The 21,730-nt window shown below is 38.5% G+C and overlaps 1 protein-coding gene across 1 annotated transcript in view; it reads right to left on the reverse strand.

The window, feature by feature from the left end:
- Positions 1–21,522, reverse strand: part of esr2a (estrogen receptor 2a) — a 100,971-nt gene extending 79,449 nt beyond the window's left edge. Inside the window, exons 1-2 of the mRNA XM_067417000.1 lie at positions 21,119–21,522; positions 19,870–20,046 (exon numbers count right to left, since the gene is read on the reverse strand). The gene's annotated coding sequence lies outside the window, so the exon portion shown is untranslated. The remainder of the gene's footprint in view (positions 1–19,869; positions 20,047–21,118) is intronic.
- Positions 21,523–21,730: the final 208 nt, after the last annotated feature.

Consider the following 21,730-nt stretch of genomic DNA (forward strand, 5'->3'; position numbering starts at 1 on the left):
GTTTTGAATCTGCGCATGGGGGATGGGAGATTACACTCAGCTCGCAGGGAGAGCTCAGCTACAGGCCAAGCGGCAACCTCCCGCGATCTCTCTTGAAGCCAATACGGAAGTAATGTAAACTGTAATTCCTTAACTGGCCACTAGAGACAGGCTCCAGAAGGAGCAGAATCTCATTGAGCCCCATGTTAAAATTCTCAACTTTAAAGCAGAAAAAAACATGTTTACAGCCTGGTACAAATTGTGGTTTTGGCTTATAAGGCTAATTTTGATCTTCATGACAACTCCGAGGGGGGTGAATTTTTTTATAACTCATTCGTTTCCATTATATTAAGCCTTAAGGTTCTGCATAATTAAGGGCGTGGTTACAAGTGAATAGCCATTTATCCGCCGTCTATAGTTATTGCGTCACCTCAGCTCTTCGCACATCCCGCCTTTTTGCCCATTTTCTGTTATCCGGGAGTGACACGCGTTGACTCGCTCACAAGATGGCAACGCCCAGCTCGCCCATACTTTAAGCTTCAGAACGGCTTATCAGAATCCTATGGGTGACGTCACGGACACTACGTCCATATTTTTTTACAGTCTATGCTACAGGCACTCATTTAAACGGAGCTATGGTGAGCAATGTAAGTCTTTTAACTTCTCAAATTAATTTCTATGAAAGTTAAGCTTGCAAAGGCATGAACTGAAACGCGTGCCAGACTGAACTCGCATTGTGAATCTATGCTGTGAGTGTAGTCGTGATTACCTCAGCTCTCATCATGAGACCTCATCAGCTCATTTCTCTCACTCCTGCAGTTAGTGCTCAGTGCTGTGATACTCGCATGGTGACTCACTCATTATATTGAACAGACACGTTCAGTTTTTAATTGTAGTGTCTTCTCTAACTCAGTCACAGTAATCCAGTAGGTGGCTTTGGGAATGGCCTCACAGGGCAGCGAAGCATTCTGGGAATTGTAGTCTTTCATCCCCATGAGACAAAAATACATTTTTTTGTCTTTTCTCAGTCTAGAAAGCACCAAATTCAAAAATAATTTCACATTTCTACTACATTGAGGACCCAGTTTAAATACAGATTCATCTTCCCAGCGCTGAAGTACCCCTTTAAGTTGTGCCTTTAAGTTTAATCTACATGCCAAAAAAATGTCAGCTCTCATTTGCCATAGCGATCATCCTTTCTGATGTGTTTTCTTTTGCCAGTAAGATGAATGAAAATATTTTTTTGTCAGAAAACAACAACAACAACAACAACAACAACAACTCACAAATAGAATACACAATAAGTCTAGCAAACAAAACCAAACCAAAATTATTTCATTTAGTTTAGGTTTATTTTATCGTTCAATTAATATAACAACAACAAAAAACGAAATATCTCAGTCAAGATTATGTTTTTTTTTCTTTTTCACTTTGATAGTTTTCATTGGTTCAAGATGAAAACCCTTTGATCCATCAGCAGGAATGAAGCTTGATTTATTGAGTGCCTCAGACGGTGCCCACTGTGAAAGCAAATCAGCAAATTTGCATTCATACTGTATAACCGCAACATAAGTTACAGCGTGCCATAGTTCACACTATGGAAAACTTAGAAAGAGGAGCATTATTCATCATGCTCCCAAAACAAATCCTTCCAAGACAGATTTATATTGTTAGAAATACATGTGTGGGATTGAATGGTTTGTGTTGAGTTCTCGCAAAACATTGTTTATTGCAAGGAATTTTCTGGCCTTTGATGCTTAACCACGCATCGCTATTTTTACACCGACACTTGTTCTCCTCGAACCGAGAGATATTGTTCACCCGGTGCATAAACACACATAAACACTAGTTGGCTTGGAATAGCGAGCCGCTTATCAACAGGAAGTCACAGTTCCTACTTTGGAAATGTCATTGTTTGACTCCTACAATACACATTAAGGGGCTTTCTGTAATCAGCCCTGGGGACTGAGGGGCTGGGAGCCGTTTCTGCGCTCGAACCGAAAAGGAGTGAGTGTACTTCACAAACCAAAGAAAGATCCCTGAACAATGGATTTGACAGGATATTACTTATCGCAGGAAACTCTGAATGGTTACCCACTCTAATGTAATCCTCAATCCATCATACTGACCAGTTATATTGTGCCACCAAATAGACCCTGACACATTTAAGAGCCTTTTATGAAATTAATAACAGTCTTTAGATCAATGCCCCACGTCGCCCCGTCTACTGTGTATGTTTAGCGGGACAAAAGAAGTCCAAGTTGACCTTGTATTCGAGGCTGAGATGCAAAACAAGAACGATCTTAGTGACCGCACGCAGCATCCTCTTTCCTTTAATCATTAGCCTCATGGCGACAATCAGACAGCCCCGTCAGAACATTAATCTGGTTACTGATGCCTTTTATGACAGCTTAAGCTCTGCTAAGTCTCATAACTCATGTATCACATTTCCCTATCAGGAGAGATGTTACATCAACTGTGTAATTACTTCCACTCGCATGCAAACTTCACATTCCTCCCCTCCAGTATTTTCTCCATACATTTCTTTTGCTGTCTTGGTGTAATTAGGTGTGTCAGAACAAGTGGATTTTACAAGAAAGATGTGCTTGTCTGTTGAATTCTGGGAGGGTAGAACTTTGACAGCCTTGTTTTTTTCCTTGGCAGATTGGATTATATAGATGCTCAGATCTCAGTAGGTCAACTGGTTCACTTTAAGTGAATTATGAAAGCAATGAGCAATATGAAGAGAATATACTGAACTTTATAATTTAAAAAAAAATGTTTTTTTAAATTACGTTGTAGTAACAATGAAATTGTCTTGTGTAAAAAAAAAATGTTGAGTCATATTTACAGAATTTTTTAGGTTGTACATTTCTTGTTCACTTCTTTCTGATTTAGGCATATGTGAAGACGGCAATCATGCTCGGATCAGCACCAAAACAATCACTCCGTGACCGCCTGGACAAGGCTCGATTGCAAACAAATTCTGGGATGGTTTGCTTGAGGTGTGAAAGCAATCAGACTCAACGGACCAAATGGTGCTATAATTCATAATGGGAAATAGCAAAAAATAAATAGCAGTAGTGTCTGATTCTCTGAGTGAGCCCATTAGTCATCACAGTTGAAGACCAAAAGAGCACCTCTTCATCTTAAAATGTTGTGTAATTGCGCTTCTTTGTGCGAAAATGCTGTCCTGATGAAGCCTTGCGTCTAGACACTGTTAACTCTAGACAGCGCTGGGAGATCCAGAGAGAGCGTGTTTGAATTTGCTGCAGTATTAGGGTATAATTTAACACAGAGAATGGCGGCCACATTGATCGTATAGTAAATAAAGCCACAATAAGAGCAAACTTGTCAATCATCTTGATGGATGACAGAGAGGGCAGTTGTACTCTGTGACTTGCGTGAACACATTTTGGTAGGCGGAGAAATGTCTTATGAATGCAGAACAAACCAAAAAGTAAATGCAAGATTGTAATAAATTAAGTCCCTGCTTCAGAATGAAATATACAATCTGTGTGAGACTCGAATACGTGACCTTCGGGTTACAAGTCCAACTCTCTAACCCTTAGACCACACCTGCCCTCAAAACACTGAGGCAATCTTGGCATTGTTACAAAGTATTGTTGTGTTCAAGAATTCAAAGAGTAAACGTTTAGTGGGCAGTTAAGTTATTTTTTGGTTTCTAGTAAAGGATCCAGGGAGTTGTAGGCAGTGGCTGCAAATAATCGAAATGGAGAGTAAAAACAAAAATCAGTTTGTAGGAAACATTTCACAAATACAGTGTTTTAGGCAAAACAGAGGGGATACAACTGGAAAAAAAAACTGCTGATCCGTCAGTTCCACAAAATCTATCTTCTATCGGCGCTACATATTTGGAACCCCTAAAAGGTTCTATATAGAAGTATTAGTTGAGTATACTTCAAAAAAACTTTATGCTTAAAAGGTTCTATAATGACCAGAAAGAGCCCTTTTGGCTCTTAAAAAGGGTTCTATATAGAACACTGCAAAAAATGCATTTCTTATTTACTATTTTTGTCTTGTTTCTAGTCTAAATATCTAAAAAAAATCTTACATTAAGAAAGAATTACTAGACAAGTTAAAATTATTGTCTTGTTTTGGGGGAAAAATAACTCAAAATTTAGAGTTTTTGCTTAAAATAAGCAAAATAATATGCCAATGCGGTAAGTAAAATAATGCTGTAAAATTGATTATTTTGATTATTTTGCTTATTTTAAGCAAAAACTCTCTTCATTTTAAGTTATTTTCCCCCAAAACAAGCCAATTACTTTTGCTTGTCCAGTAAATACTTCTTGCTTTAAGAATTTTTCGATTTTTGGACTAGAAACAAGACAGAAATACTAAGTAAGAAAAGCATTTTTTGCAGTGACCCTTTTAGGGGTTCCAAATACGTATAGCGCCAATAGAACTTTTTAAGGTTCTATATAGAAACTTTTCTTCTAAGAGGCTACCGAAGCAAGCGTCATCGCGTAAGAAAGCTCTTGCCATAATGTTCTATTTTAGACAAAGTATGACGCAATTTTCAGTTATAAACCTACACTTACAATAAATTTGTGAAGTTACACTTTAAATGAAGAGGGTCTGTAATCATGTTTAAGAAGAATAATGCAAGTCAGCATGCAAAATGTACCCGGTATACCATGGTATTGGCACAAAACAACATACTCTTCACACATCCTTCATCAACCTAAGCACAAACTACAGTCTCCACCACAATGGGAACCTCAGAAATTCTTCTAAATCCATAAAGAACAACAAGTACAGTAGGCCTACTCCTCTTTTATGTTATTCAGGTACCTTGAGACAAACCAACCTTGGCCTGCCCTGAGCTAATTCTCAACAGAGTTTGATCTCACAGTGTCTTTCACAGAGGTCACACTGTGGGGAGATGCAGCTCTTCTTCTCCGCACGGCTCCTCCCTTAACTCTGCAGTCAGAGTGAAGATGCAGTCTGGCTTGACTTGGATCTCTGTCTGACATTCGATACATCAGAAACATACTCAGACTGTTGAGGCGCAGAGACCAGGAGGGCTATTTGCTGACTTAAATACACCTGAAGGGAGAGGAGTTCTGAATGAAGACATGGAGAGGAGTTACATGACTCTTTACAGTTTAAACCCTGCTTAAGTAACTGTCAACACTGGTCCTTGACAAAGCTGTCTTAGCCATGGGAGGCAGTGCAGCACTACATCTGAAAATGAGCAGAAGGATAAGAGAGACAGAGGGAGTTGTTGATGTGAAGAGCCTCACACAATGCCCCTGAAATAGATTTATCTTTAGCACCGATCAATGGCTTCCAAATACAGAACAAGAGTTCAGCCAGTTCAACATACAGTCCTCCTTGTCAAAAAGTATACTTCAAATAAAATAAAATAAAATACTTATTATGGTCATAGTATACTTTAAAAATATATATTTAAAGGTGCTGTGTGTAGATTTTTTGTAAAGGTGCTGTGTGTAGATTAGGTTGTGAATTCCAATCACGCAACACTCACCCGACCCTTTCGAAGCACGTAGTGAACAAAACAAAATGTGTCTGTTTAGGGCTACTGTAGAAACATTTACTGCAAGGGGACCCGCGACGTAAAAAGATAACGGTTCATTATGTAAGATCTTTATACACCACTGAAAAATAGTTATGTATATTATATTGCATTTCTGTCAATAGATCCTCAAACGTACTACACACTGTACCTTGAAGTGAGAATTAAATGTAATGGTGCTGGATGTTAATTGCAATTAACTAAAAATCTATTATAATTTAAATTTATATTAAATGCAATAAGCTTAACTTTAGTGTGCCTTTTTGACCCACTGAAGTAGGACTTAAGTACATCTTTATATGCAACATATACTTTAATGTAATTTCTATTGAAACTTGTGGCATGCATTTAAATATATTTGTATATATTTTGCAGGGTTACATGTAGGGTTAGCACTGCTTTTTACCTGGGGTGGTGAAACCTAACCTTATATTCATGCGCTTTGGGCAGTCACGGAAACACTGCACAATGTATATAAACAGCCTTTTTTGCGTATGATAGGAAAAATGTGGAAAATGTGACAATTGGAGTGAAGAAGAGACCATTCTTACCTTTCTATTATAAATACCGATAGAAAAAAACTTGTTACTCCTTTAAAAAGTAACTTAGTTACTTTACAGATTACTTGATTTTTAAAAAAAGTACTTGCTTTTTAAAGTAAGATAACAAGTTACTTTATTAGTTACATTCAGCAGTTGCCGACAACTCCCCTGCCGCCTCAACAGAAATGACAACCGTTTTTGCCGACACTCACTTTATTGGAAGTGCATTTTTAACAGAAACGTCAACAATGTATCTCCTGACATTTTAAGTTGAAACTAAAAAATATTTCCTAGAAAAATACTTTCCCCGAGACGCAAGAAGAAAGCAAAAATAGTGTTTTTTTTTTTTTTTCATTTTTACAAAGGAAAATGACTAAAATAGAAACTCACAGTGACTTGGATAAATTACTTTAATCTGATTACTAGTTTGGAAATAGTAACGGGTTAGATTACTTGTTACTGGAAAAAAGTAGTCAGATTAGAGTAATGCGTTACTAAGTAACACGTTACTGGCATCACTGGTAATGCTAGAGCCTTTACATAAACAGATCACCTGCTGCGTTTGACCAGTCAGTACCACTGACACCACAACACAGACTTTGTGAAACGTGAATAAAGATATCCCAGGATTACGTTTATCTGGGGCTTAAAATGACCCAGGGTTAACTATTTCAAATGTGAAAAGCCCTAGAAATTCTTAAGAGTAAAATATATCTGAAGTATATTCCTATTCATATTTACGTTTTGTTAGCACACCAGGATGACTAGGAACATAAAACTGCCTGGAAGAGGACGTGTGTCTATATCATCCTAATGCACGAGAGGAGGAGAGTTTGAGTGGACAAAGACTCTCCAAGGATCACAGATGAAAAATTGCAGAGATTAATTGAGTCTTGAGGTAACTTCATAAGGGACCTGGTTCTATGGTCAGATGAAACTTAAAAAAAAGGCAGCAAACCCACCAGATCGGTTTGGTTCGAACTGGGGAAAAAGTACCCTATGCCTATGGTTAAATATACTGCTGGATCTCTAATGTTGGTCTATTTTTTTTCCTGAGCACTTCTGATAGAAATCTTATATAGGGCCATGGTTCGATCTTCCCTCAGGACAATGTAAAAAAAAAAAAAAAATTGTGTCACTGAGCAGAAAATAAAGCTTCTTCCATGACCCCCCCAGTCCCCTGACCAGAACCCTATAGAAAATGAGTGATGAACTGAAAAAAAAAGAGTCTGAAGGATCTGGATAGATTCTGGATGAAGGAATGATCTCTGATCTCTTCTCAGGTTTTCTCCAAACTCATCAGGAATTATAGAAGAAGACTCAGAGATGTTATCTTGAGAAAACGACATTGTAGTATTTGGGTGCCCACGTGAACTAGAAACAAACATTTATTTCATAATGAGACCCAAGGGTGCCAATACTCGTGAAAATAGTCTCACCACTTATTTACTTTGCAAGAATACTCAAATAGAGATATTTTATTAACAGAGATCCAAAGGGAGAGTTTTCAATTTATTAAAGACAATTTCCTGGTTGCCGTCGATTGTTGAAACGGGGTCTATGACCGTGCCCTCCTGTGACACATAGAAGCCTACGATATCTGGACAGCAGACAGCAGCAGTGCTCGCCGGGGTCATATCGCAGTGTGTGTGTGATAAGTTAAGGGCTCGAGGTATCAAATCAGGCACCTTGTCAAGAGAGCACTATCAGCCTCTGTTTGAGTGTGGCACTGACTGGACAGACACAGGAAGGAAGGCAGCCGACTTTATAGTTGATGCCTCTTTCAGCCGTACAGGATGACAGAAGCATTCTCATCACCTCAGCTATCGCAGAAACTCCAAAATCAACTGGGGATCCTACACTAGTTATGCATGTCTGTTTTAAAAATACAAAGCCACAGCTTAACGACTTTACAGTTCCCTCTGTAGTAAGTCACCCTCCCTTTCCCGCTACCTATATTTGCTTTATCTTTGGCAGTGGTGGTCTGAGCCTCGCGCTGGCCCCTTTGAGGTAGTAATACGGCCCTTCCGAAACTACTCACATCTCATTGACCCAGTTGGAATGAGTAACTGAGTTTGTTTTCTATGACATGGTAGGTCTACATCAATAAGCAAAAGAAAAAATATTTTTTTCTCCATTCATACGGCTGTAAAAGCGGGAGACCAGAAACGCAAGGCAGCTCATACGGCATACGCAGAATTTTCACACTTTCGGTGCATTCCAAAGTTCAAATATGTTGAGCTCTGACCATTGAAGAAAAAAATAAGACAAAAGTACAGGACGGTGTACTTAACTTTAATGAGAGAAAGAACTACAATACCAAAAAGCACTGTGAACGAAATAATAATTTGAGTGAATGAACCAAACAAATCAGCTATGAGGTGAATCATAACATTACAACATTGATTTGAAGCAAAAAAGTATTTGAAAATTGGGCAAAGATACATAGATACAAGACTCTATACTAATGGCTTTAGTGATGGAAAGAGCTACAATCCCATGAACGAAGCATTGCGAACAGCATAATCGAAATAAAAATATGGCAAAATATACTCATCTAAAAATTCTGATTATATATATAAAAATAATACATTTATTGCAAAATAAACATATACATTTAAGTATTTTGAAAGCGTAGGGAGACTGTACAGCACCATGGGTACTGTAGTTTTTTTTTTTTGTTGTTGTTGTTTTTTTACCACAAGTTAAACACAATTATTTTAAAACTAAGTTGAAATAATGTGGGCTAAGAAGCAAATACTATCAATTAACCACCTTGTAGCTCACAGTAAGGCTGTCTTTAAAAAAAAAAAACAGTATGGAGATTTTACTTCTGAAACCCAGCTATTGCACTCTATTAGGCAATATCGCACCAATGCACCAATGGCCTCAATTGACCAATCAGAATCAAGTATTCCAGAGACCCATGCAATATTCAGATAAAATAAATGTAGTACAGTGCTCAGACATCATGGTAGACACAAAGATGAGGTGCAGCGTCCTGGTGTCAGATGCTAGTCCATATTTCCACCAGCACATAACATTCCGAGGGGAATTCTGGGTACCATCAACTCCACATGTTGTGCGAAAGATCAAAGAGCAGCATCCGTGCCAGCAGGGCAGCGTGCCAACATACATGGTGACCTGCCAACCCCAGCTGTTCCTGCCATGCCCACGTCTATCATGTTCAAACCTGACCTTTTACATAACAAGCTACAGCTTCATGGGGAGGTCCTTCTTCTCCCTTATGCCAAACATCTAAATTACATTATAACCCCAGCATGTCCTTTTAACGAATACATATGATGAATTAGTGCTTGTTTCCTGCTCGGGCTTGTGAAAAAAAGAAAATTGGCTAAAGTAATGCTTGGTGGATCTATGTTCCTTTTCAGACACAACTCCAATGAAGGCCACCACTCCCCAAGCTTTTGTAGAGGTAGCTTCTGAAAAGCACAACATCTGCAGTCCAGAGCAGCAGGACCCAACCCTACTGCGGCATGTGACCAACTCCTTGGGCTTATTTCACCCCACGCAGATAATGCCTAATGTCTGTCCTCTCTAATGGACACGAGACAATGAGGTCTGAGGAAGAGCAGGATTATTATTATGACAGTTATTATACGGAGAGACGATATCTCTGTACTCAGTGGTCAACATTTTATTTGAAGCCCCTGGGTTCTCATACCTTTTGATATTCAGTGCTGTGTTAAGTATGTAAAATAATTCTTTTGAAAGTAACTTTACACACAAGTTGAGGATGCTTTAAGACAAGCCTGAACCGACACTGGAATGTGATATTACAAAATGATTTTTATCATTTGTTCATTGAACTACATCTGGCAGAAAAATATAACAAAAAACACGATCCACAGGGTTATAGGGAGAAAAAACAAGCAAGTTTCTTCAACTATAAGCACTTTTGGTTCACTTGTCATTATTTCCTTGTAATTCCCAGCACATCTGAAACAATTTATTGCGAATCTGTGGAAATTATTGTGTTTTTGTAGGGGGTGGGGGTTTGGAAAGGAAATAAGATGGCCAACTTCTTTGTTTTGGAGATTAGCTATGGTTAATCACACTGTTTTTGCATTAAAGGAACAACATATGAGATTTTTGGATTAAAATATCCGTAAAACACTAGAATAATGTTACATATTTTATTAACTTGTGTACTTACTTTATCCTAAATGTTCCCAAGAATGACCCCAAAACTGTGCAGACCTCTAGAGGTTAAATCCAGAGAAATAAGCTATTTGAACCGGGACACGGACCGTGTCTGTGTTTCGCCTATCAATGACATCATAACCGGGTTACCCTCGATTTCCGGTTTTATTTAGTAAAAACCATGAAAACACCAAAGATGCTTTAATATATGAATTGTTTTTTAGACAGGCGAGCAACTGTTTGGATACATTCATCGACAGAAAACTAATCATTGTTATATAGCTCAGCACAGTATTTATTGGTTAAATCTTGTTTTCTTGATTTACAAGTTTTACCATGCCTAATCTAGTTTACTGCTGTGTGCAACAACTGTCTCATAGTAGTCGCTGAGCGAACGCACAGAGTAGCATAACATAGCTTTCCACCAGCTTCGCCAAAAGTATTGGGAAACCCCTAATAGAGGGAATGCATCGTCATCACTTTCCCGCCGGAACACGCCCCCTCAGCTGGGGCTGAGTGGCAGAAGAGCTGCTGCGTGACCGCAGCTATTAGAGGAAAACGTCAGTATAGCAAACAATTATCAGTTTAAACTAAAGGTTGGGCTCGATACAGTGGTCCTTAAAACTACCACAGATTCAGTGATCCATGGATAATGAAATGCAGCCAGGAATCGTGTTTTCCTGACATTTTTATGAGCCTGATTTTGACATGATTATTTATAACTGATCAGTCATCACATTTTTCGAGTGAATCCCGCTTGTATATGTGGATGGGTCAGTGTATTGCAGCGTGTATTTGGCCGCTTGTCACGAATGGAAAACAAAAGTTTTATTCAAATTCTGAATATAAGACCTATTAATAAAAAATAATTATATTGTCCAGACAGCGTGCAAAGAGTGCTCCCTTTATAATCACTAAAAGCTGTCACTCATTCAATAAACACAATCTCACAAAGTTCCACAGTGAAGCTGGTATACAATGAATCACTTATTTTCACAATGTCTGCACTTACAGACGCGCGTTTAACTGAACTCAGCGCCTGGGCAAACACTTGAGCGGTGAGTGGATTCCAAGTTCAACATGTGTGATTGGGCAACTGCGTTGTAGATATCTACAAACATGTCTGTGATTGGCTACATTACTCACCGAGGCGAAAACACGTTGGAAATGTAATCATTTGACGAGTGCAAATACAGATACACACTGGATCCTTTGCTAGCTCCTTTTCGCTAATAATATGCTTTTATTACGAATTATTACGGAGGATTACAGATCCTAGACAAGCAGTTATGGGCAGTGTTTCCCTCTTAAAGCAGAAGCAGCAGCAGGTTGGTGGTTTGAGTGAGAAAATTGCACGCTATTATCAAGTCCGTCTCAAGCTCGGAACAGCGATGACCATTGGGTCCGTGGACAAGCCTCCCCCTACCCCCCCTCTGGTGCCGGGCCTGGTTTTGTGTGTTTTTGCTACATTCACACGGCAAACCAGTGCTGCCTCTCAGTCTTTCTGCCACTCAGCGGGGCGTAATCACAGTCGCTCCAGCTGACGGTGACGTCACGTGCATTCCCTCTATTGGGACAATTCAGGTGTTTCAATCACTTCCATAGGCCACAGGTGTATAATATCATCCAACTAGGCATGCAGACCGTCTACAAACATTTGTGAAACAATGGGTTGCTCTAAATATTCTACGGTCAACTTGTAGTGGTATTATAATAAAGTGGAAGCAATTGGGAACAACAGCAACTCAGCCACGACTCAGCCAGAATCAATAGCTACAGACCTCCAAACTTTGTGTGGCCTTCAGATTAGCTCAAGAACTTTATGGAATGGGTTTCCATTGCCAAGTAGCTGAATCTAAGCCTTGCATCACCAAGTGCAATGCAAAGTGTCGGATGCAGTGGTGTAAAGCATGCCACCACTGGATTCCAGAGCAGTGGAGACGTGTTCTCTGGAGTGATGACTGAAGCTTCTCTGTCTGGCAAGCTGATGGACATGTCTCTGTTTGACGGTTGCCAGGAGAACGGTACTTGCCTGACTACATTGTTTTTCAGGGGTTGGGCTTGACCCCCTAGTTCCAGTGAAAGGAACTCTTAAAGGACAACTCCGGCGAATTTTTAAGTTTATCTTGATCGTTAAATCTTTGTGAGTACAGTCTAAAGAAGAAAAAAACGAACCGGATTGGTGCTTGCAACGCGGAGTTATTACAGTTAATGCCCAGAGCCCCCCCTCAGCTAAAACGGCAGCTTTGGGGACATAACGTAAAGGGTGTCGTCTGCCTCTTAACAGACACAAAATGCAATTAAAATGTCTGTCCAACATGAACAGGGCCCTTACATGACAACGAGATGCATCTAGCCAATTTTGCAACTGCAGTTTGTTGCAAACACCAATCCGGTTCGTTTTTTTTTCTTCTATAGACTGTACCCAAAAAAGATATAACGATCAAGAGAAACTTAAAAATTCGCCGGAGTTGTCCTTTAATCGTTTCAACATGACTGCGCACCCGTGCAGTCTAATAAACCTAATAAACAGACTACTGACTACCGACTACTTAAAGGGATACTTCACTGCCTTTTCATATTAAACTATGTTATTCCCTTAATTAAAACTAGTTTATACATACCTCTCTCGTCTCAGTGCGTGCACTTAATCTCTCTGACACGCAGTGACGATCTGATAGCATTTAGCTTAGCTCCCTAAGCCCAGTTCATTCACAATGGAACCAAACAGAGATCAAGTTAGAAGTACCAAACACCTCCACGTTTCCCCTATTTAAATACAGTTACACGAGTAGTTGAACGATCAAGTATGGTGACAAAATAAAACGTGGCGCGTTTCTAATTGGATTAAAAAGGAGAACTATAATGTATGGCGAAATAGCACTTCTGAGAGTACTTCGGCTTGGCACAGTAAAAAGTCCCGGCCGAAACATCTTCCCTCACATCTCCCTATTGACAGAAATGAGAGAGTGAGGGGGAGGTGTGAGGAAAGATGTTTCGGCCATGGTACCATAGTGAATGAACTGGGCTTAGTGGGCTAAGCTAAATGCTATCAGATCATCAACGCGTCAGAGAGATTAAGTGCACACACTGAGACGAGAGAGGTATGTATCAACTCGTTTTAGTTAAGGGAATAACATAGTTTAATACGAAAAAGCGGTGAAGAAACCCTTTAATCAAAGAACAAAAGACAAAGAGAAAATGACTTGCTGCTCTTGACTGATTAACCTTTGTACTTTAATTGTAAGTAATAATCTGTATTTTTTACAATGAAAACTATCCAGTGTTATAATTTCTGTAGTATTTCTTACCTGAATTCTACTGTTAAACCCAGCTTAGAACCTGATAAAAGTATGCAATCTTACCAAGTTTTTTTAAAACATTTTTGTGGGTACTTAAATGTTTATATTTCTTCATTTAATCGCTATTATCATCTCAAGGCTATGTTATTGAAGTCTTCTCAATTAAGATCCTGACAATACAGGCAGAGACATAAAACAAAAAAAGAATAGAATCAGGAACGGTAACTTGACCAATGAATAAGTCACATGAGGGTCAGGAAGTCTCTTTCAAGTCTGTTTGATGTCCATGGGCAGCAAGGGCCTGTGGATACTTGAGAGGTGAATCTGTATGAATGTGTATATTTTGGAAGGACCTCTCTTTGATGTCAGTGGGAATTTTTTGGTTTCTAGGTCACCAAGACAGTGGTCAACAGTTATTCCATCCAAGCTGAGAAAAGCATTATATGAATGTCAGCTGACTATGAAAATAGGAAGATCTGGCTTTGAGTTCGAGGAAGCAAAGCCGCCCCAAAGTCAACAGATCAACTCAGCATGTTCTCAGGAATAGGGCATTCGGCCTGCACTCTTCTTCCTTTTTAAATTCACCTTCTTCTGTAACAATAACATTTCAGCTGGTCCTTGGCAACATGATGAATTTCCCAGTAGCCTCTAACACTGTGGGACACAAGCAGACTGGGCCGGTTATGGGTCTTATCATGAGAGCACAACGTCACTGGACTGGAGCAGAAAAACAAGATACACAGAGCACAGCCATCTTGAGCTGCACTAGATGAATCTGAACATAGACACATGATGACAGTTCCTGCCATGGGAGTAATTCTTGATCTTGTATGGAGGGGGTGATGCTTGCATGGGGGCTCATGACCTTTATCGTGCTGCCAAAGCTTTACCCATGAGACCTTGCCGCATAATCCATGCCTCATTGCTGGAATAAAGGCCCCTGGGTGGAGTTCATCTGCTCCATCCTATATCTAGATGGAGGTTGTGTCAAATATACAAACCAATGGATGATATTTGATTTACTTGCTTAAATACCAATCTCAATGTGAGTGATCAGTTTTATTGAAGAACATCTGACCTCAAGAACTTCTATAGGAAAGTGTTAAGCAACACTACTTACTAAACCAATGCCACTTAAATCCAAAAGAGCTACACAAACACAATCCCCCTTTAAGGTGTGGTCACATTAGCAATATTTATATTAAATATTATCAATAGCGTAGCCATGCACGAAGCACTGCTCACACAGAAGTCACTTTCAAACCAAGCAGCTTTCTGTTAGCCAGTGTGGTGAATTTAACTTGAAAAAGAGAGAAATCTGACTGGGGAACTTTTTCACCCTTAAGCAAAACTCCAGATTGCATGGATTCCTACTGAAATGACTCTAAAATTTCACTGAGCAATGGTAAATACGACTGAACCGTTACTCTTCTTTGGTTAATTGGCACCAAATGGCTTCAGGCCAGAACACGTACGCTCCAGTGCCAGCTCTGCCACAGGTCACAAATGCTGTGAGGAAAGGCCTAAAGATATACAGCTTGGGCAAATGTTGCCCCACCAACAAATTCATGAATATTCTTTATTTTTTGCATGTGCAAGTATATAAGGAAGGAGATGATTGAAGCCGTACAGCCACGTGATGAGCATTTCTCGCTCTCAATGGGTTTGTTGGATACACCTCACCTCACTGCCTTGACATCTAAATCTCACTCGTCTAAAGGCCAAAGCAGAAGCAAAAGGATGAGTGACAACCTTAGATTGAATCATAATGACCAGACCCACCAGAGAGAAGTCAAGCAAATGTTTCTGTCCATAAGTGGATGAAGGAGACAGTTGTATACAGAACATCAGTGATTGCCTGCTTTTTAGGTCTTCCTGGTTTTGGAAGCATTTGTTGTTTTTTATAGGGAATAAAGTGAGCACAAAAGGAAAATTCAAACTATCTATTTTCTACATATCATATTGTAAATCTATGCATCCAAGCATATATTAATACAGTGCCTTGCGAAAGTATTCGGCACCCTTGAACTTTTTACGACCTTTTGCTACATTTCAGGCTTCTAAACATAAAGATATAAAACTGTAATTTTTTGTGAAGAATCAACAACAAGTGGGACACAATCATAAAGTGGAAATGGATTGGATATTTCAAACTTTTTTAATAAATCAAAAACTGAAACATTGGGCGTGCAAAATTATTCGGCCCCCCTAAGTTAATACTTTGTAGCGCCACCTTTTGCTGCGATTACAGCTGTAAGTCGCTTGGGGTATCTCTATCAGTTTTGCACATCGAGAGACTGACATTTTGCCCATTCCTCCTTGCAGAACAGCTCGAGCTCAGTGAGATTTGATGGAGAGCGTTTGTGAACAGCAGTTTTCAGTTATTTCCACAGATTCTCGATTGGATTCAGGTCTGGACTTTGACTTGGCCATTCTAACACCTGGATATGTTTATTTTTTAACCATTCCATTGTAGATTTTGCTTTATGTTTTGGATCATTGTCTTGTTGGAACAAATCTCCGTCCCAGTCTCAGGTCTTTTGCAGACTCCATCAGGTTTTCTTCCAGAATGGTCCTGTATTTGGCTCCATCCATCTTCCCATCAGTTTAAACCATCTTCCCTGTCCCTGCTGAAGAAAAGCAGGCCCAAACCATGATGCTGCCACCACCATGTTTGACAGTGGGGATGGTGTGTTCAGGGTGATGAGCTGTGTTGCTTTTACACCAAACATAACGTTTTGCATTGTCGCCAAAAAGTTCAATTTTGGTTTCATCTGACCAGAGCACCTTCTTCCACATGTTTGGTGTGTCTCCCAGGTGGCTTGTGGCAAACTTTAAACACTTTTTATTGATATCTTTAAGAAATGGCTTTCTTCTTGCCACTTTTCCATAAAGGCCTGATGTGTGCAATATACAACTGATTGTTGTCCTATGGACAGAGTCTCCTACCTCAGCTGTAGATCTCTGCAGTTCATCCAGAGTGATCATGGGCCTCTTGGCTGCATCTCTGATCAGTCTTCTCCTTGTATGAGCTGAAAGTTTAGAGGGACGGCCAGGTCTTGGTAGATTTGCAGTGGTCTGATACTCCTTCCATTTCAATATTATCACTTGCACAGTGCTCCTTGGGATGTTTAAAGCTTGGGAAATCTTTTTGTATCCAAATCCGGCTTTAAACTTCTCCACAACAGTATCTCGGACCTGCCTGGTGTGTTCCTTGTTCTTCATGATGCTCTCTGCGCTTTAAACGGACCTCTGAGACTATCACGGTGCAGGTGCATTTATATGGAGACTTGATTACACACAGGTGGATTCTATTTATCATCATTACTCATTTAGATCAACATTGGATCATTCAAAGATCCTCACTGAACTTCTGGAGAGAGTTTGCTGCAGTGAAAGTAAAAGGGGCTGAATAATTTTGCACGCCCAATTTTTCAGTTTTTGATTTGTTAAAAAAGTTTGAAATATCCAATAAATTTCGTTCCACTATATGATTGTGTCCCACTTGTTGTTGATTCTTCACAAAAAAATACAGTTTTATATCTTTATGTTTGAAGCCTGAAATGTGGCAAAAGGTTGCAAAGTTCAAATTTGGAACACAACTTAAGATTTATGGCTCTGATTTTCTTGCAGTTTTACAGTAAAATGTGATTTTAAAATTATATATTTCATGTAAAAAAATTCGCATTTCTGTTCCTTTTTCATAATAAATGTAACATTTTGTAACTGTTCACTTTAAAAAAAGATTTTTTACTTCAGCAATAATTTTACGGGTGTCATCTTTGAAAAGAGATCAAACTTAATTATGTGCTCTAAAGCATTCAAGATTATAACTACTGAATAAATATAATTTAGTACCATAATTATACCATCCCCTAAAAAAAACTAAATATTAAATAAAAAATGATCAAACTAAAATTTAGTACATTAATTTCATTGAAATAAAAAAAAAAAACATTTCGGTAATTTTTGAATAAAGTCGCCAGCAGCACACCAGGAGCCCGTTCTTCGTATGTAGCTAACTCAGTTAGCTGGATTTGACTGTTGACGATTTGGCATAATCTCGGATTGTTTGGTTCTTCAAAGCTCATCCTGGACTTGCTGTTATAGCAACAGGTCCGTTAGCTTAAACCTGCTCGGGGCAGGCGTATTTCATGTAAACAGGATTAGATTGCATCTTGAGGTGATACTTAAAATCTGTCCCAGCCACTGCTACTTTATTACAAGAGTTCATTACTGAACCTGGGACAATAATAATTTAAAATAATAATAAATATAAAAGTTTATTTGAAAATAATATTTTAATGTTGTGTAAAATTTGTGTATAATACTATAGACACAGTCACTTGATTGAGAGATTTATTTGTGAATTGTGATGGAATGATTACTTTATAGATGTATTGGAGGTTTACACACATTGTGCAGTTAATCTTTGTTGTGCATTAATGCGAGTGATGACGGATAATATGGGATGGCTAGATGCAGCGCAAGAGATGCAGATCATTTGATCTTGACTGTTAAGAAACATTAATTAATATTGTCAAAGAACAAATCTGCTTCAAATTGAATTAAAAATGAAATTACAACATTAAAATAAAAATGTAAAGTGTGTACAAATATTATAAAATCCTGAATAATTTTTTTTATATATAATTATTATAAATAATTAGGAATCATGTTGATCAAAACAGTGCACATTTAATTTTTCTAACTTTTATATTGGTTTGGTCGTTTGTCTGTTTCCTTATAAAGGTCCAGAAATTTGAGTTTTTTTCTTTGACAAGTTTTTTGCCAGGTGGCTTTTTTATTTATATGATGTCATTACGTTTTCTTGATGCCAGTCAATCGCTCCATTGCTGATCATGGTTTTGAGTATCAATGCATCTGCCCTCTTAAGGGAACACAGGCACGAGCAGTGATCTCAGATAATTTAATCCAGCTATATTAATCCAATCCGCAAATTCGTTTGAAGAACCAAATTAGCCAGAGATCAGTTATCAGGATTAAAAGATCTGGGATCTGTCAAATCATCTAAGATGTATTAAGGGAGGTACGAAGAACAGGCCCCAGCTCCAGACAAACAATGACACTAAAAACGTTCCTGATATAGCTGACATTATAACAAAAGCATATCCTGGTTAGAAGAACCAAAATAACCAATATAACTAGTTTTGTTGTCGGGCCTTTCCACTTGGGTCTCTCGTGCCAGAAAGCTATTCAAATATTACGCGGGTCCTAAAGCTCTTGCCTGATCATAAACCTTGAGAAAAGGAAAATGTTTCGATAAAGTTATGGATACAGTGTGAAAATGAACTTTACATGTTACAGCGGCAGCGCAAGCTGGAGGTGAGTCTTCCGTCAGCTTGCTTTCTGATTGGGTACTTTTTCGTTTCATGTGATAATCTCCCACACGGCAGGATTTCTGATAATTAATATTCATAATGTTGAATATTTACGATTCGAGATTAGGGTGGCCCTGGCGTTCTTCCGATAAGGTTCCATCCCTCTTAACACACCTCACACCACAGGAAAATTCTGATAAAATAATCTGTAGAACCATCAAGATAATCTGGATTTACCTTGGATTGTTGGAAGGGGAGAAATAGGCCCAAAAATCACACAAAGTATCTTTTCGTTTGTACTCATCATAACTGTACCTTTAACTTAAATTAGTTTTTTATATCTGAAACTGAAGCACGACTGTTCACTCTTAAAAATAAAGTGTGCTCTATTCAATGACAAAACACTAGCGCATAACATAAGTTACCACAGTTGGCTGGAAGTTAAAATGTGGATCCTCTTTATAGCAAGCAAAGAACAAAAGTAAAATGTTTAAATCAAATCCACCCGCATGAATTATTAGACTGGATACTAACAACCGAACCATTTTAAATCCAGACAGGAATAATCCTTCAACTCCAATGGGCGCCAAAATGCTGGCAATTGTAGTAAACAGTCTTTGTAAGCATTTCTCAAGTGTTACCAGTTACAACCTTTTTTTCTTCTAAAAGGGAGACATGAAAAGCCAAGGGAATTAATTGAAGGCCCACATACTGTTCCTTAATTCTGTAAAGCCAAATGTTTCAGCTTCAGATCAACTCTGTCATCTCCTTAAAGGCTCAACAAAACCACGAGTCACAAGTTTTTACTTTCTTATTTTTTTGATTCAGCACATTTGGAAAGATCTTGTAACAATCTGTCATGTCGGCATATACCAGTTAAACAGGCAATTGTTGGATGGCTTTGAATGTCCAAATGGAAGAAGAATGGTCTATTGAAGACCTAACAGCAAAATGACGGCTGGATGTGATGGGCATACCTTTCGTCTCGGGTCATGACAGGCACAAAATGTTTATAAATGTGTGTGGGTCAGACGTCCTTGAGTGCTGAGAAACACTCCAGGAATCCAGTATCAGCTTTCAGCCACATGCAGTCGTCTTGTACAGGGAGACGTGGAGTGACTATAGGCTCCATCACACATGTAGGTCACTAATGTCTGTAAAAAATCAGTTTAAAGGTGCTTTACATGAACTATAATATACTACGGTATGATGTACCAAATGTGAATGTGTATGGTTCAACTGATAAGATATTCTCAAGCAAGATTCAACATTTTATAACAAAGCATACATTTTATTTTTACTGTCCTCTGTAAAAGTGTACAAAATATATTCTCTTCCCTATTTATCTAAGAATCCTAAACAATTTTAATGATCACAGTTTCCACAAAATATTAAGCAGCACAACTGTTTTCAACCTGCAAGTTATCATCAGACTTTCTGAACATGCAAAAACATCAATAGAAATTTAAATATGTACTTTTGTATTTTATTTTTTTATTGAATGTTTTTATTAAAAATTTGTAGTGCATCACTCTACATACGTTGTCAAAGAAACTAGTGAGACTGTATTTTAAGTTACATTTGGGTCATTGCTGTTATGCAATACCCTTTGAACTGTAACTTGAAACAAGACTGCTTCAGTTGTAATATATCTATAAAGTAGTACATTAGACTTTCATAAATACTCTGATCGAGCTCAGGAACTTATTATTAATCTGTAGTGTACATTAACAGGATTAACAGTTAAGGTTAACCATCAACCAGTTAAAGGTTGAAGGCAATTGAACTGGGGAAAGTTTTGATTTTTTTTTTAAATAATTCAGATTTCCACACATTGTAACAGGGTTTATTATTCTAGTGTGAGACAAACCCACTAATAACTCAAAACATCAGACAAATCTATACTAATACTTACTGATGATTGTGTCATTATTTTCCTCCTAAATGATGCAACTTCCTGGAAGATGATGTCATTATGATGTCTATAAAATAGTGGACATAGCTACATACAAACTAACTCCTAAATTTAAACTTTGGTTGCTTTATGTTATCGGTACAATCAGAAAAATTCCCTTTAGGATAATTTAAGTTGTCTATCTCCTTTTATAAAAAGTCATTCACTTTTTGTTGGGAAAAACAAATCTTGGTATTTATTGGTAGTAACCATGCTGTTGACCTTAAGGGTTTGTTCACTCAGACATGAAGATTCTGTCATTAATTACTCACCCTCATATCATTCCAAACCCACAAGATCCTCATTCCTCTTCAGAAAACACATTAAAGGGATACTCTACCGCTTTTTCACATTAAACTGTTATTCTCTTAACTAAGACGAGTTGACGAATACCTCTCTCGTCTCAATGCGTGCACTTAATCGCTCTGACGCGTCATGCGAGGTGGCGATCTGATAGCATTTAGCCATTAGCCAACTAAGCCCAGTTCATTCTGGTTCATTCACTATGGTACCAAACAGAGATCAAGTTAGAAGGGACCAAACACCTCCACGGTTTCCCTATTTAAATACAGTTACACGAATAGCTGAACGAGCTTGTATTGTGACAAAATAAAACGTGACGTTTTTTAAGCGGGTTTAAAAGGATAACTATCATGTATGGCGGAATAGCACTTTTGAGAGTACTTCTACTCGGCGCAGTAAAAAGTCACACCTGAATAACCCTCCCTCAAATCTCTTCCCCCCCCCCCCCCCCCCACCCTCATTTCCGGAGGTGAGGATTTTTCAGGCGTGACTTTTTACTGCGCCGCGTCGAAGTACTCTCAAAAGTAATATTCCGCCATACATTATAGTTGTCTTATAAGTTTTCCTGAAAGCACTGAACA

Source organism: Pseudorasbora parva, chromosome 15 (assembly GCF_024679245.1).
Source record: "Pseudorasbora parva isolate DD20220531a chromosome 15, ASM2467924v1, whole genome shotgun sequence".
In the NCBI taxonomy this organism is placed as follows: domain Eukaryota; kingdom Metazoa; phylum Chordata; class Actinopteri; order Cypriniformes; family Gobionidae; genus Pseudorasbora; species Pseudorasbora parva.